This window comes from Podarcis gaigeae (assembly GCF_964106915.1).
Source record: "Podarcis gaigeae genome assembly, chromosome: 5".
Lineage (NCBI taxonomy): Eukaryota > Metazoa > Chordata > Lepidosauria > Squamata > Lacertidae > Podarcis > Podarcis gaigeae.
In genome coordinates this window covers 84,713,553-84,730,416 of record NC_139681.1, presented here as the reverse complement: position 1 = coordinate 84,730,416, position 16,864 = coordinate 84,713,553, and positions in this window count along the sequence as shown.

Genomic DNA, 16,864 nt, shown 5'->3' with positions numbered 1-16,864 from the left:
CCCAGGGTTGTGTCATTAAGAAATACGGTTTATCAACACTTCTTTACACCTGGAAGTCTTCAATGGAGGGGACATAGCACATTATATCCCAAGTGTGTCTCATTGCCGCTCTCTTGGCTTCAGCAAGCTTGGTTCCAAAGCAGCAGTCCTGGTCTCTTACCACAGCCTCTTCAAGCAAGAGCCAAGATCAATTCAATTCTTTATTTATACGGCTATTAACCCATAAAGTATGTACGAACATAAAAACACAGAAGCATAAAGACCAATATATCTAACAGCAGAAGGGGAACACCACAATGCAAGGGTGGGTCATTGAGCAGTGACAAATAATAGCTTGGGGCCCGGAAAGATCCAAGGGACGGTTCACAGAAAAAGGAAAACTGGAGTCAAGATCCGTCATGCACTCTCATCATAACTGTCCGATTAGTTTTTGATGTTGTTGTTGTTTTTTGGTGGTTTTTGTGTGTGAGATAACCGCATTCAGGAATCTCGCCACCTGCAGAGTTACAGAAGGATCTGTATCCTGCAAAAGCAGTGCGGCATGTGACTCAACAGGCCTGCCAACCAAGCGCAGTAAAGCAGGACCCAGGAATTTAGTCCTGGCTATGCTACGTAGGGGACAGTTGAACATTATATGTGGAAGAGATTCAACTGTTTTCCCGTCACACTCGCATAGCGGAGACACCAAACCCTTGGAATATCTGTGGCTCAGCAGGTTTGATGGAAAAACATTGAACCTTGCACAAATAAATGCAAGTCGGTGTGGTACAGATGAAAGAGATGACATGTATGATAGAAGGCCAAGTGGTGGGGTTATTCTGTGATACCTGGGGGAGCAGACACCCCCACCCCTGGAGAGGTTGTGTTGATTTTCAATGTCTGCTAATCTTTGCTCGATAAGGCTTTTGGCTGAGCGTAGGTTCATCTTTAAGGAGTCCGCTGCGGAAATTCCGATGCTCAGAAGTTTGGCATGGATTTTTCCTACCCACGGATTAACAAAGTCATCCCGCCAGAGGCACTGAAAGAGGTAATGGTCGGGAAGCCTATGCCAGCTGGACAGCCAATAGCCAAAGACTCGCTTCCAGATGACAGTCTCCAATGATGCAATCCTTAACTCCAGATGTATGGCTGCGTTGCTCACACACATGGGGAGTTTCAGGAGGCGACGGAGAAACTGATTCTGCAATGTCCCCAGCGATGTTAAATTGGACCCTGGGGCCCAGAGCGGGGCAGCATAACAGAGGGTGGAAACCACTTTTGCGTGGTACACCTTCAATGCAGAAGGGATGTGGGAGGCTCCGTCGGCCGCAAAAAATTGGAGTAGAGTATAAAGTATTGTTTTCCCTTTGTTTAGTAAATACTGTATCTGTGGCTTCCAGCTTAGGTTGTAGTGAAAAAAGACTCCCAGCTATTTAAATTTGAAAACCTGTTCTAATTGGACTCCATCTAACTTCCAGCTGTAAGTTTTCCGAGACCTGGTAAAGACCAGGACTTTAGATTTCCCATGATTAATTGTCAGATGGTTGAGTTTGCAATAAGCCGCAAAAATCTTTAGAGCTCTGCATAAACCGACTGTAGAGTAGGAAAGGATCGCTGCATCGTCGGCATATAGGAGCAGAGGGCAGTGAAAATCAGCTAGGCGGGGGGCATGAATGTTGGCTTGAGACTCATTCAGAAAGAGCTTCATGTCGCTAATAAACAAGTTGAAGAGGAGTGGGGCCAAAATGCAGCCTTGGCGCACTCCTCTATTTATTGGGACCTCATTGGATAGGTTTCCCGCCGGTGTGAGTCTCACTCTAGCCGACGACCCGTGGTGTAATTGGGTTATAAGCCATAACAGCCTTCTATCTATGCCCCATCTCTCTAATTTCTTCCATAGACAGTTTCTTGGGATACTGTCGAAGGCGGCCTTTAGGTCTATGAAAGCGACACATAGGCGCCCCCGACTCGGGGCAGAATATTTTCTGGCAAGATGATACATAATTACCATATGGTCAGTGGTCGAATAATTGTTCCTAAAGCCCGCTTGCTCATGGCCAATCAAATTTGAGTTGTATGCCCAATGGGACAGCTTAGATAGCAAAAATTTTGCATAGATTTTCCCGATGATAGACAAAAGGCTGATGTTCCGATAGTTCTCTGGGTCAGCAGGGGGACCCTTTTTATGGACTGGTACGATCACGGCCTCCTTCCATGACCTAGGGATAAGCCCCATAGAATTAATTGCATCAAAGACTTTGGCCAGAATTTCAGCCCACCACCTCGGTTGCGCAACAATAGCCTCAGCAGGGACTAGATCCGGCCCGGGGGCTTTGCCCGTTTTCAGATCTAGTATCAAGTCCATTATCAGGTCTGGGTCGGTAGAGGGCCACAAAGGTAGATGGTCGGCTCAGAATTCCGTGGGTGAGTTGGATTCCTCTGCCAAGGAGAGATATTTACTCAAGAATTGTTCCCATGTGGGCGCAGGGATAATCGCCAGTGGGTACTTCCTTCCTCTTTTGTTTATCAGAGCCCAAAATTCCTGTGGTCTGCGGGATCTAGAGGCCGCAATCAAGGTTCGCCAACGCTTTTGGTGCCACTCACGTTTGGCCAGCTTTAAAGTCTGTTTGTATGCTCTTTTGGCTTGTAAATAGGAGGGTGGTAGAGCCTGGGCATTAGAGTTTTTGTATTCATTATAGATGGAATGAAGAAGGGATCTTGCTTGATTGCAAGAGTTGTTAAACCAAGGGGCCCCAGCACTGCAATGCGCCACTTTCGCCTTTTGAGGAGGTGATGTAAAAAAAGTGGTAAGGTTTGTTATAAGAAGGTTAAAAAGTTTCAAAACCGAATTGAAATCTTGTAAATCAGTAGTTATTTGAGGTAGATAGGCAACGATTTCCCTATGGAAAAATTCCTGGTATTTTTGGGCCACAGCCTCCGACCATTTGATCCCTCTTATTTTGATCGATGATAAGGTTTCCAGAAGGACTGAGTGTTCATAGTCCTTCTGGCACCGGAACAATGACAAAGTGGTCACTATTGGAAGGTGATCACTGAAATGTTGGTTTTCAACTTGGAAGGAAAGTACATTAATGGCCAAATTTGCAGAGATCAAGAAGTAATCGATAACACTGTTAGATGCTAGTCCCAGGTGAGTGAACTCCCCCGGTATATCGGGGGGGAAGGTGCTGTTCAAGAATACTAGATTCAGGTGAATGGCCATTTGGTAAAGGGTCACTCCTGCTTTGTTTACTCTGTTGTCCTTTGAAGTTCTAATTCTGGTATGTTCCAAGTCAAAGTTGTCCAAGCATGGGGGAGTCCACCATTTGGACTTGGTTAGTAGGTCCCAATTTGTGGCAATACGAGCATTAAAGTCTCCCCCAATTAAGGAGTACGAGTTAGGGCATTTGGTATGACATGACAATAGGTGATTTTCAAATGATTCCCATCTCCAATCAAGATCAGGTGCTGAGCCTTCAGGGGGGAGATAAACATTAGTAATTAGTAATGAGGACTTCCCTTCTGCGATCAGTCCAGATAAAGCAAAAGGCGGGGAAGCCCGTACCAGAGTGAATTTGGCGTGAAGTTGGAGTGAGATCCCAATCAAAAGACCCCCTTTGGGGCGACCACCTTTCAAGGAAGGGGAGGCCGGAAGTGTTAGAAGATCGAAGCCGTCTATGGTAATCTCTTCCTCATCCCATGTTTCTTGGAATAGAATGATATTAAATGAGTTTATGTTCGGGATCTGATTTTTTGGTTCTCCAACCAGCAATGTTCCAGCTAAGTATTGATAATGTCAGGTCCTTTTGCTGTCCCGGTAATTGTCACTTTGAGTTGTTTAATAGGTTCTTGGAGGTAGAACGAGGACCCATAAGGAAATCAGTAATTTTAGTTTGTGCGGATAAGGTCTTCTTCTGTGTTGATTGAATCCATGATTTGGTAACATTAACAGGCAGGGAGGGCTTTGCCGGGGAGGAAGAATTAGGCAAAGTTGGTGAGGTCGGATGCTGTTCATTGAGGTGAGTAGTAGCAAGTCTTTGATGGGCTATACTAGTAGATCCGTCAGAGTTGTCAGTCTTAACCAGGTTAGCGCTAAGAGGTGTTCCAGCCATCACTAGTAGTTGCTGCGCAGATGGAGAAGAATTATCACGCAGATGTATAGAAGGACGTGAACGTGGGGATGGTGCATGCATAGTCATTTCCTGGTGATCTTCAGACAGGGTAGATTCTAGCTCAGGCATTGAAGCAAAGGAATCATCAACTTCCATATTTTGATTGGACATAAGGTCTGAGACGGGAGTATTGAATTTATTGACTTCCTCCACGGTAGAATGGTGCTGTTGGTCAACAGGTGACTGCTGATTCAGATCAGTAGGGGGTAACAAAGTAGCAGGTTGAGAGATTATCAAGGCATTTGATGGAGACGCCTTGTGGGACGTGGAGCGCCTGCTCTCCTCTCTCGTCGGCATAGAGGGGTCCCCTTGCGATAGGAGTCTTTGTTTGAGTAGATCCAATCTATCGAGAATAGCCTGCTGTTCTTCTGAAGGGAGTTTTCCATAAGAGGACATAAGATTTCTCTCTTCAGGGATATTCCAATCTCCGCTTGCAATTGGATCATTCCTCAGCGTAACTAGATGGGGACTTGGGATCGCAGGTGGAACAGGGGGTACCCGGCTAGGTGTTTTTTCCTTTATTATAGGAACCGAAGGAGGTAACGAGCATTCATTGCCGGTTAAAATGTTGGCAAAAAGAGGTTTAACACTCGTGTCCTTAAAGACTCTTGTTGTTACAATCTCCCAGGGTGCCAGCCGATCTTTTTGTCTTGCAAGAAGATGTGGGATCCTTGCAGACTGGAAGGAGAGCATAAATTTCCTTGGCCAGGGCGTGGCATTTAGGGGTACTACAGATATAAGATCTATCTGGAAAAAAGGGATATTTAGCAAATCATGTAGGTACCCTTTAGCCATCCTCAGGTTATTCCACCTAAGTCTGGGGGCGTCAAGATGGTATCACCTCCAGTTCATGGGTGACTGGCCTTTTTTCTCCTCCTTCCCACCACACCCTTAGATTTCCAAACAGGACAGATTTCCCTCTGACATCACTCCCCACCCCCTGTCTCTGTTCACACCTGAAGGGGAAGAGGAAAGTTATTTGACATTGCCAATGGCCCTTAATGGCACTCCATTAATGGCTCCGGCTGGTTTGCGTAGGCTAACCCAGGACTACAGCTTGTATTTTCCCTTCAACATTCCAAATATTATTCTAGCTACTGGCATTCGTTAATTTCTTAGGTTTAGTGGGTTAGTGGGTCTCCCTTCCCCTCCACATTCATAACACTCTTTCCGGTCCAGGAATTCCACTTGTAGCAATAGTGTTGATTTCCCCACTCTTTCATTATTTGCGGATAACCAGAGTCCTTTGGCTGCGAGCCAGAGAAAAGTTGTTAATAAATAGGTGACTAATTTCACTGAGGGTAATATTGGGTAAAGTACAACTGCCTGTAACTGGAAATGGTTTCAGGAGGGAGCCTCAAGACTTGAAACATTTTTCCTTATTTGAATAGCAAGCACAGTCGTCGTCCCGCCCCCCGCCCCCCAATCCTGCCGCTGAAGTTGTTTTAGTGGAATGATTTAGTTTTGGATGGAAGCCAGCGCCAATTTCCACAAGATCCCATCTAGCTCTCTGCACACGTCTCTGTTTGCTGATCATTCAGTCACCAATTAACACCCCATCTGCACAGACATTTAATACTGTTGTGCTTTGTGCTGTGTAGCTTACACAGAAGACTTTATAGCACGAATGGGTTTGTATTTTAATGGTCAGATACCGTGAACTACTCTAATGATGTGTGTGTGTGGGGGTCTCCTGGATAGGGTTGCCACCTCCAGTTCTGTGGGATCTCACCAGACAAGTTAACAGCTGACACGCTTCCTTGATCCTACTGCCAGTGGCACTAGATGAGGACCCATGTGACCAATCCTGTTCCAATTCTTTTCTAATGCAAGAAGTCCTAGATTTTGGTCTCGGGTGTTTTCTGTGTACCGTATTTTTCGCCCTACAGGACACACCATCCCATAAGGCGCACCTAGTTTTTTGGGGGGGAAATAAAGGGGAAAAAATTATTTCCCCCCCAGGCGTGGGGCTGGGGCGGGGGAGGCCCGAGCTTCCCCCGACCCCAGCCCCCAAACAGGCAGCTCTCTGCAAGCCGTGGGAGCACACACATTTCCCCTTCATTTTTGGAGGGGAAAAAGTGCATCCTATAGGGCGAAAAATATGGTACGTGCAAATATATGAGACTTTGATCCTAAGGAAAATGAATGGGAAATGAATCCCGGTCAGGGAAACAAAAGACGAGCTTGTCAAAGCCTCTATGACACATTGGGCAATAGATGTAGGACATAATATAGATTTTAATCCCTGGAAAAACTTTGGAGAAGTGATTTGACGTTTACAGCATGTTATTCTTTGAAGGAGAACTACTTGAAAATTATTTACAGGTGGTATTTAACTCTGAGTAGGCTTGCTAAGATGTGTAAGACTGAATCAGATAAGGGCTGGAGATGCAGTGAGGTCGAGGGAACATTCTTTCATATGTGGTGGACCTGTCAAAGGGTAAAAGAATATTGGAAAATAATCCATAATGAATTTTAAAAAATGTTTAAAAGTACTTTCCCCCAAAAAACAGAGTCTTTTTCGTTGGGGATAATTCAGATGGAAATTCTCAGGTGTCAAAAAATGTTATTTATGTATGCCATTACTGCGGCCTGTGTTTTGTTAGCCCAAAAATGGAAAACAAGCGAGGTAACCAACTAAAGAAGAATGGCAACTTAAACTGATGGAATATGCACACCTTGTGGACCTAACATATAGAATAAGAGAACAAGAAGAACATACGTTTAAAGAAGATTGGGAAATGTTAACTGAATATATGGGGGGAAATTGTGTACACTTGAAAACGGCAGCATTAAGATAAATTTGACAGTGTAAATGAGTTTTGATTGATGTAATAATGGAATATTGAATGGTTTAGTTTATGTAAAATGTGGCTTACTTCTGAGTAGGCATGCATAGGATAGCACTGTGACTAACCAGTAAATGTTCATGGGTAATGCTTTTAGGACTGATGTGAAACTAGAAGCTGCAACACTCTCCCAAATAATGGGCCTCCAAGCCTTAGTTCAGGCTGGCACAAAAATGAGAATCCCATTTTACAAGCCCAGCTGCCCACAAAAACCAATGCAAGTGGTGCAGAGAGACTGTTTACATCATTGCCATCCGCATCTCACCAGTCTCTTCATTGGTAGTTTGTTTTTATTTAAAAAGGGAGAAAAATATCCTCTTTTTTATGCTGTTGATGTGTTGCAAATAACTTGTTCTATTCTATTTGAAATGCTTTATTTGCTAACCTTGCTTGATAACAAGTCAGTAAAGAATTTAACAAAGAATGAAAATTAAAGAATAAACCTAAAATATAATCACAATACATACTAGTGCCTCTCCCCTCCTGCTAACCATTCTCTGTCAGTTAGCGAGAAAGGAAATAGGATACAAAAATTATCAAACGGGAGGGAAATATTCAGTGAAATTCTTATGTGTGCAGCGCAGCATTTTTTTGTGGGGAAGCAGGTACCTCTCAGGTTGAAATCCACTGAATTTATGTGACCTCCCTATTGAAAGAATAACACCTTAATTCTCTCTTCTTCTTCTTTTTTTACAACTATTATGGATGTGCAGCCGGGCAAATCTGTTTAAAAAGCAGAACTCGAAACTTAAGAGTAGGCTTAAGTAGGAAAAGGCTTCTGTGACAGGATTTTAATATTGTATTAGTAACAGCATATTTCCTTTCCAGCCCATTCTAGCTACTGTTTGAGATCCTATGTCCAGGGTTGTAAGGGAATCCTAGTGACATTTGAGAGAAGCCATTAAATCCTTCAAGCATTGCCCCTTGGCTTCCCCCTGGGGTGGCAGCCAATCGGCAACACAGTCATGCCCCAGATTTCGCCAAACTCAGTGGGAGCCGGGAGACTCCTCAAAGCGTTGTTGCTCAGCTTCTCCACCCACGGGTGCAGAAGATGAGCAGCAATGTCGCGTGCCAGAGTGCCAGCAAAAGAAGTTGGGGGCAGGCAGAGTGCTGCCTCTTGCACTTCCATCGCCTGAGGCAGGTACTCCACATCACCTCATGCATGGGCTGGCCAGAGAGCCTACATGTGTATTGCTTGTGGGATGTGAAACTTATAGCAGTCAAGTACAACATTCCTCCAGTGGACATCTTAGAGGATGTTTTGTATCACTCAGGAGAAAACTTCCTGTTTCCTCCTGAGCTGGGACAGACTTCCATTGCATGTGACTTGAAGAGGGTGTGGCCTGTTCTGGCCAGAGGAGCAGATGTTCCTCCATGTTGTTCTGTTCTTCTCCATTTTGTGTTCCTGTGTGTTAGGAGAAGTGACTGCTCAGTCGCAATCACTTGGGACTAATTCCCTTATGAGACAGTAGATGTATAGTTATGTAACCTAAGCCTGCCTTTAGGGATCTATCTGTGAACCTGAATGAATCTGTGAGTAAACGGCTGTTATATTAAGTTTAATCAGATTCTTGTGTCTATTCTTTTTAAGAGGGATTAGATGGGATCTTACCAGGAATCTTAAGTAGTGAGACTCAGACGAGCCGGCAACAAGCTAACAGCTGTGTAATTCAAAAGGGGGAATGTTTGGAACTCTGCTAAGTTATAGAACTTGTTAACGCAAGTTAGGAAGGATATTATTAAACAATATATCCTTTCCTGCCTCCCTTGCTTTCTGATGAGAGGCACTCTTTTTGGACTTCACACTGATTGTACAGACATTGGTGGTGGTAGATGCATAGACGGTGGACCTTAGGGCAGGGTCTGCTTCTCCTTTGACACATTGGGTATATATCTTGAAAAAAATGGGTGGACACCAAGCCTCAGGCCTGCCTAGGCTTGCTGAAAAGATGCTTTGCCTTAATTAGGATCCAGCCAGATATCATGGAAAGGTTAAATGCAGAGGAATGTGAGAGGAACCAACTGGGGAAACCCTAAAGGAAGAAAGCTCAGAGCCTGGGAATTGGTAGTGGGACAATGATGAGTGGAAGAGGGAGAAGACTAAGGAGGAGGTGTTGGAAGCTGAAGAGATAACAGGGCTTAGTGAGCGGGGAAAGTCTGTGGCAGAGAGAAGTCCAGAATCAGAGGCAGAAGCTGAAACAGGAGAGGAGGGAGGCCAAGAGGAAGCAATGAGTCCGGCTAGTGAAGAAGCCAGGGTGTCTTCCTCTCCTGCTGCGACAAGCTCCCTTCCCCACTTGTCTCCCAGAACCAGAAGAGGTATGAAATGGGCAGAGGAGAAACTATCATTGTGCAGGCGCAGTCTCAGATTGCTTGGGGAAAACCCTGGAGAAGAGGGGACTTAGGCAGCTTAGGCAAGGACCTTCAATCCCAGCAACTGCTTCCTGGGGGCAAGAGTTACCGGAGATGAGTTGCTGTGCTTATTAGGCCTGGCACTCCTGTGCAAATTCTGTTTTTGCTAATAAAGAGTTAACATCACTTATTCTGTGTGATTTACTGCTGGCTCAATCCCATCATCAGCTAAGAGTTATTAGTTAGATAGTTACCTGACATATTTCAGGTAAATTCTCAAAGTGGCTAATGATATATTTGCAATACAATATCTCTATCCATCTACCTAAGACCTCCCCATGAGTTGAAAGGTGAAGTTCTAAAGCAGGAAGGCTTCCTGCTTCATTAAGAGTCGTGATGATAGGTAAAAGGTAAAGGTACCCCTGCCCGTACGGGCCAGTCTTGACAGACTCTAGGGTTGTGCGCCCATCTCACTTAAGAGGCCAGGGGCCAGCGCTGTCCGGAGACACTTCCGGGTCACGTGGCCAGCATGACATCGCTGCTCTGGCGAGCCAGAGCCGCACACGGAAACGCCGTTTACCTTCCCGCTGGTAAGCGGTCCCTATTTATCTACTTGCACCCGGAGGTGCTTTCGAACTGCTAGGTTGGCAGGCGCTGGGACCGAGCAGCGGGAGCGCACCCCGCCGCAGGGATTCGAACCGCCAACCTTTCGATCGGCAAGTCCTAGGCGCTGAGGCTTTAACCCACAGCGCCACCTGCGTCGTGATGATACAGGGTTCTAAATTGTGCAGGGCGCCTCCATCAGTAGGGGAAGCTCTTTGCTTCAGAACTTTGCCCTCCAAACTCTGATAGCCACCATGTTTGATGCCTTGAGCTATGCTGACCCAGTTCTTGGCTCCTGCAATAAATGCTGCTGCCAACTGGGCAACAAGCACTGCTGCTTGGGTAAATATGTCTACAAAGATGAAGGGGCGGGGCAGATGAGTCTTGATAGTGCTTGGAGCCCCATTGGTAGTTGGGTTCATCATGGGCTGTTCTAAACTTCCAGGCACTCGGCAGGCACCTGCTGTTGCTGATCCTTGATACTGACCCAAATGAAGGAGGATTTCACTTTGTCTGTTCTGAATCTCTCACCAGGCAGCTCATTCGATGACCCCAGGTTCTAGCTGTATGAAAGAGGGGGTGATGGACTGGGAATCTGATTCAGAGGCTGAACCTGAGGAATCCCAGCCTGCACAGGAGTCCCCGCCTCCAGGGCCGGCTGAGCCGGGGCAGGGCCTTGAATCTGAAAGGCCCTCACCTGTGCTGGATCCTCAGGAGCAGACACCAGCTGAATCCACTCTGGCTCCGGAGGTGATCAAGGACCCATTGCCTGCAGGTGCTCCTCTCCCAGCCCTGTCAGGGGAAGGTGAGGTTGCCTCTGGGTCCAGTAACCCTCCAGCCTCTCCTGAGCTGCAGAGGCTCAGGGCAGAGAGGTGGAGGGAACTAAGTTCTCTCAGGAGGAGTGCTCGCCTCCAGGCCAGAGGAGGTGAGGCACCTGGGGACCAGGGCTGCCCTATGCCTCTTGGAGATAAAGGCCAGCCCGCCCAGTCCCAGGTTGCGGGAGCAACATCGTTGGTAACCTGTTCCTGCCGGCACCCTGACCCACTCTCCTGAGTTCCTGACCACGCCCGGCTCCTCGCTTTGGACCTCGCTTCGCCCCTGACGGACAGCCTCCTTACCCTCGACCTAGGACTGGACTTAGACCACGCCGCACGGTAACCCCCCCCCCCCCGGACCAGCACAGAGGGAGAACAACAACTCTCTGCCCCTCTAGCCTGACCAAGTCTCCCCCTTACCTGCCTTCTCTCTTGTTCTCAGAGCAATACAACATTTGACTGAAAGGAATGCAGCCAAGGAGACTGTAAATCAAATCAAATTTGACTTTAAAAGGAGACAGGCACGTCCTCATTTGTTTTCATTGTGTTTAAATGAACGTCCAGCACTTCATTTAAAGCCATCAGGTGTGGAATCGGCTCAGTTTACAGCTTGGCAGGGCAGAGAGATCCATCCATCACATCAACTGGCTGTGCCGATCTGGGCAAATTTCTTTGCTGTGACAGTGCCAGAACTTAACAGAGGGACTATAAGTCGTGTTTCTAGTGGGAAGGGGGGGGGAACACATCCTCTGTATGCAAGGATGTAAGAAAAGCCCTGCTGGATCAGACCAAAGGTTTATCTAGCTCAGCACCCAGCATAATGTTTTCTGTCTGGCCAACCAGATGTTCTCAGCCATGCTAGGGGATGTCTCTGCTTGTCACTGAGAGCCAGTGTGGTGTAGTGGTTAAGCTGCTGGGTGACCTTGGGCCAGTCACACTTCTCTGAAGTCTCTCAGCCCCACTCACCTCACAGAGTGTTTGTTGTGGGGGAGGAAGGGAAAGGAGAATGTGAGCCACTTTGAGACTCCTTCGGGTAGTGATAAAGCGGGATATCAAATCCAAACTCCTCCTCTTCTCCTTCAACTTCCTTCTCCGGAGTCTCAGTGTTGCCCTTATAGAATTCAGCAGGGAAAAGGATGGGGACCATAGCTGCCAACTCCTAGGGGCCAAGGCAGTTTTTCCCCAGGGGGTTGGCTCCCCTCAATATTCAGAGGATGCAGCGGTGTCCCCCTGATCCTCTGGAGAAGCTGGCTCCTCTGATGGGGACAAAACTAGAATCCATTGGTTATGCATGTCATTGACTCTGGCTCCTCCTATTATTGGGCTCTCTGTCTTCTGCCCTACAAGTCCTAGTGAGCACCAGCCACTGCTGAGAAAGGACCCTTTTTTCATTAAAAGGGCTACATTCCCCTCTGGGCAAGCTTCTGGGGGCCAACTGTTCTGAGAAGCTCTTTGTGTTTTCCTTTTAACAAAATTCAGCTTTCCTTAGTCTGGGGAAGCTGAGGATATGGCAGTTCCACATATGAGGGTTCTAATTTCCTGTCCATTGTGTAGCTGCTAAAAAAGCACAGACTCCTAAAGTATGGTTACCAGATTTTTTTTCAGCGAATCCAGGGACACTTTTTTTGTTTTTGAGGCTGAGTAGCAACAGGGAGTCAGTAGTGTGGATGGTGAGGCAAAAGACCCTGGGCCCAAGCACACATGCATATTGTATAAAGGTGCAAAGCCCTAATTATTATTATTATTATTATTATTATTATTATTATTATTATTATTATTATTATATTTATACCCCACCCATCTGGCTGGGCTTCCCCAGCCACTCTGGGCAGCTTTCAACAAAATATTAAAATACAGTAATGCATCAAACATTAACTAACATCTTTCTCACCCTGCGAAACATAAATGAGCAGAGTTTTTTTTTTTTTTTTAAACTGGGCAACAGAATGCTGCCTGCCCATGACTCCCAAGCCTTCCCCAATCTCCTTCCTCCTTTCCCCTTCCCCCTTTGTTTTGACAGATCAGGGGAGGCTTGGGAGTCATGGGCGGGCGGCTGTTGCCCAGGAGGGGCCAACCTGGTAGTGCAGTTGGGTCTGGCTGGCTTCTGGAGCTGCTCGCTGCCTGCTGCCATGGCGGAGGAAAAATGGCGGGCGTCATGGCAGCGAGCAGCTCCTGAAGCCAGCCAGAGCCAACTGCGCTAACAGGCTGGCTCCGGACTGCTGAGGCTGCTGCAGCCACGTTTCCTGGGGACAGATTTGCAAATCTGGGAACATTCCAGGGACAGAATTTGTCCAGGAGCAGATTTGCAAATCCGGGGTCGTCTGGTAACCCTATCCTAAAGATATAATCCTGGCTTTTCCCATGCTCTCACATCCTCTAACTCTGAGCTCATACCTCTTCACTGAATTCTAGCAGGACATGAGAACGTCTAACTTCAGAAGGCCCCTAGAAAACAACTGTTAACTCTGAACGAAAATATAGGAGCTGGCCTTTTTTCTGGGACCATCACACCAACACAGATACATAACTTTTTTTATAGCCCCCTATAAAAATCTGTAGCAGGCAAAATTAAATTCTGCCTCAATACTCTGGGATGTCATTGAGCTTAATAGGATGCGGCAAAGGAGGCTGTAAATCACAGGGATGTTTTGCTACTAGATTAAAACAGGCGGGTTCTCACTGGTTTTCATTGCTGTGCATATGAAATTCTCAAACGTTCCAGCAGAAAAACAGCCAGGACCTCCTGGAAGTTTTAGCCACCCCATTCCACTACACTGAGGAACAAAGTAAATGATGCACCACTCATGGGTGGCTTTAGGCCAGGGTTTCCAAAACTTGAGCCCTTGGTGAGCTCATAAAGTTGAGGTCAACTTCAACCCAAATTCTTAGGAATATCAATGAAATAGTCAAGGAAAATCAATATATAATCAACACTTCTTAATCATCCATCGCCATTTCTAGGGATCATAAAATGTAAAATAATCAGGACTTAAAGCAATAAAGCACCATGGTTTGAGAATATTGTTGCGTTGTGGAATCATTTTATTAAATGCAGAGGTTCCTCACTGGCAAGGTGAATGTGCTCTGCACATGCCCATGATGTTCTTTATTTCTGAGGTTCATAGTTCCTAAATATTTTTTTTTTGCACTAAACCTCATAAACTTCTTTTCCACACTAAGGCTTTTTTCAGCCCTCTATTAACTTCTAGAGCAGGCTTCCTCAACCTTGGCCCTCCAGATGTTTTTGGCCTACAGCTCCCAGGATCCCTAGCTAGCAGAACAAGTGGTCAGGGAAGATGGGAATTGTAGTCTCAAAACATCTGGAGGGCCGAGGTTGAGGAAGCCTGCTCTAGAGTTCATTCATTCCCCGCACCGTCCCATCAACCCCAGGGGTTCTGTATCAACCACTGTATCAACCATTAGTGACTTACTAGTGCCAGCCCGACTGTCCACTTAGCGATTCTGGAAAAGATACTACAGGGGCCATGAAAGCTTATTGTTACAAAAGGATACGGAGCATTGCTTTAATGGAAAAATTGACAAATAAATTAAGAATGGCTAGGGTAAATAGGAACGTGTTTATTTCACAGCAGTTTGATTTTGTTATGCATGTTGCTGAAACAAATAGTGATAAAGCACCAACATCACAGTATGCTGATTGAACTTCTTGCTCATGCTGTAATACGAATAATACCTGCAACCATGCCAAGCACCTGAAACTGATTGAGCTGAAGTACAAATATTGGATAAACAGAACCTTTCCTAATGACGTGCCTAAATCCCTCTGTAACATTGCATTTGCTTTGTAAAATGTGTGTGTGTATCTATAATATGAAACTGAAGGGTGGGTGAGCTGTGCTCACTGGGGCTGATAGGAGTTGTAGCCCAACAATGTCAGGAGAGAATCACGTTAGCAAAGGCAGGTCTAGGGGAGGGAGCTTCTGGGGTATCGTAGCAGAGGCACCCACAACTATGATGTCCAACGGAAGGTGTGAGATGAGAATTGTTGGCATTGCACAGGATGTTGCTGAAATTTCAGACGCCAAGGTTTGAGCTACCCCTGGACTACAGAAATGGGAAATAATGGCGGTCATTAAGTCGCAAGTAAATGCCTTAAGCCAAACTCTTGAAAGTGCTACTTATAGATATACCGTGGATGAATTAAAATATCTTATTTACAGTCACATGCTTTCAAAGCATGGGCTTGCAGTCTCTTCTTCTAACTTCCGAACAACTATATGTCCCCTCTCTTTCCAGAGCTCAGCACTCGGCCTTCTGTTTCTCAGTTAGGCCATGCCTCACAGCTCCTATGAGAGATTCCCACTTTTAGCTTCTCCTGAAGCTTTGCTCTTTTCCTTTCAAGCAGAGAAGAAGCACTCCAACCCTCTAGTCAACTTAGCAGTGTTCACAGTGGATTCTAAAACACAGTCATCTTGCTTCACATAAATGGAGTCTCCTCTTTGCCAGGTATCTCCCATGTGACCAACGTTAGCCGATCACATGAGAACTACTAGAGAACTCTCTACAATTCAGTTACCAACCAATCAAATTTAAACACATAATAATGCATAGAAACATTTGCCATTTCGACGAATTAAATTACTATACTTAACAAGCTTGGGAATTTCCTCTGTCTAAAACCCTGAAGAGCCACTGCTAGTCAGTGTATACATTATTGAGCGAGATGGACCAGTGATCTGACACGGTATAAGGCAGCGTCTTATGTTCCTAACTTCAGTCACCATTGATCCTTGATCATGCTGGCTGAGGCTGATATGAAGGAGTCACAGGCTATGTAAATTGAATGGTAAACTAATGTTAGTCATGAATAAGTCCCATTGAAACAAATGGTACACATTAGTTGATTGCAACTAACGTGTGTGTGTGTGTGTGTGTGTGTGTGTTTATGTTTATGTGTGTCCATGCACATATCCACAAACATGGGCATGTATGCAACCAATAGGTCTGAATTGGGATGCTTGTTCCCATTCAGTCTGAATGAATCCCTCAAGTGCAATGTGGAATGGATTAACTTTGCAATGCTCATTCTCATTAGTTCCACAGGTCTGCCTATCTTGCTGGTGCAGGGATGTGTGTGTGTGTGGGGGGGGTTCTATTGTAACAAAAGCAGTAGGGATTATTTCTGGCAATTTTTCAGTGCTAAAAACTGGATATGAAATGTTCGCAAATCATGACACCCTTAAAGAAAAATATTTTAGAAAATGGACGGGATGAAGGGAGGATGTTAAGATCTGCTTTTAGAATTTAATTGGAGGGAACAATTTCCAGCCAGTTACTTAAGACAAACAAGGAGGGAGGGAAACTGAAAAAGTAAATAAGAATTTCTGGATTAGAGTTTGGCATTTAGATGGCATTTAGTTTGAAGGTATTCAGCTAATTTAATTTTTCTCTCTCCTCTGAAATGCTTATTCATCTTCAAATGCCTCTGGGGGAGCTTCTTAATAACACATTTATTTTGCTGAGGATAATCTAGTTCACTTTAATTTCTCAGACAGTTACTCCGTGGACCATCGGTCATGGTTTGGGAGCTGTTCCTCTCTCTCCAGCTGCTGTTTATTGGATGGTGCAATTCAGACCTTTTGTGCCAGAAAATGTACAATGCTGGGGCAGTTTTCAATTATGATGCAGAAGGCAAGCCTACGTGCTTTGGATTCTGTCCATGCAGAAATCTCTTGCTTTATTAACTTCATATTGGGCTGCTGTACTAATTGAAGAGTTGTGGAACTCTACAAATTCATTTGCAGGAGTGAGGATATTTGTTCAGAAGTAACATTACTGAAATAGGTGGAACTGCTCAAGGGAAAGATCCTTAAGAACTTTAGTCAACTACTCAAAGTGGTCAAGATCCAGGAGCTCCAATATAGGCACGGGGCTCACTCAAATGAAAGAGTATCTTGGCTGATTTTAAACAGAGATAGTAAGCGCACGAGTTGCTTTAAGGCTGTGTATTGCCTTCCTCCTGTGTGCAGGAAATTCATACCTGTAGCTGAGCATGCAGAGTTTTTAGAATGAAGCCAGGGCCAGTGCTGGGAGCAGGAAGTGGGCATAGTAACCGCAACTGGAGTGCCTGTGTGAA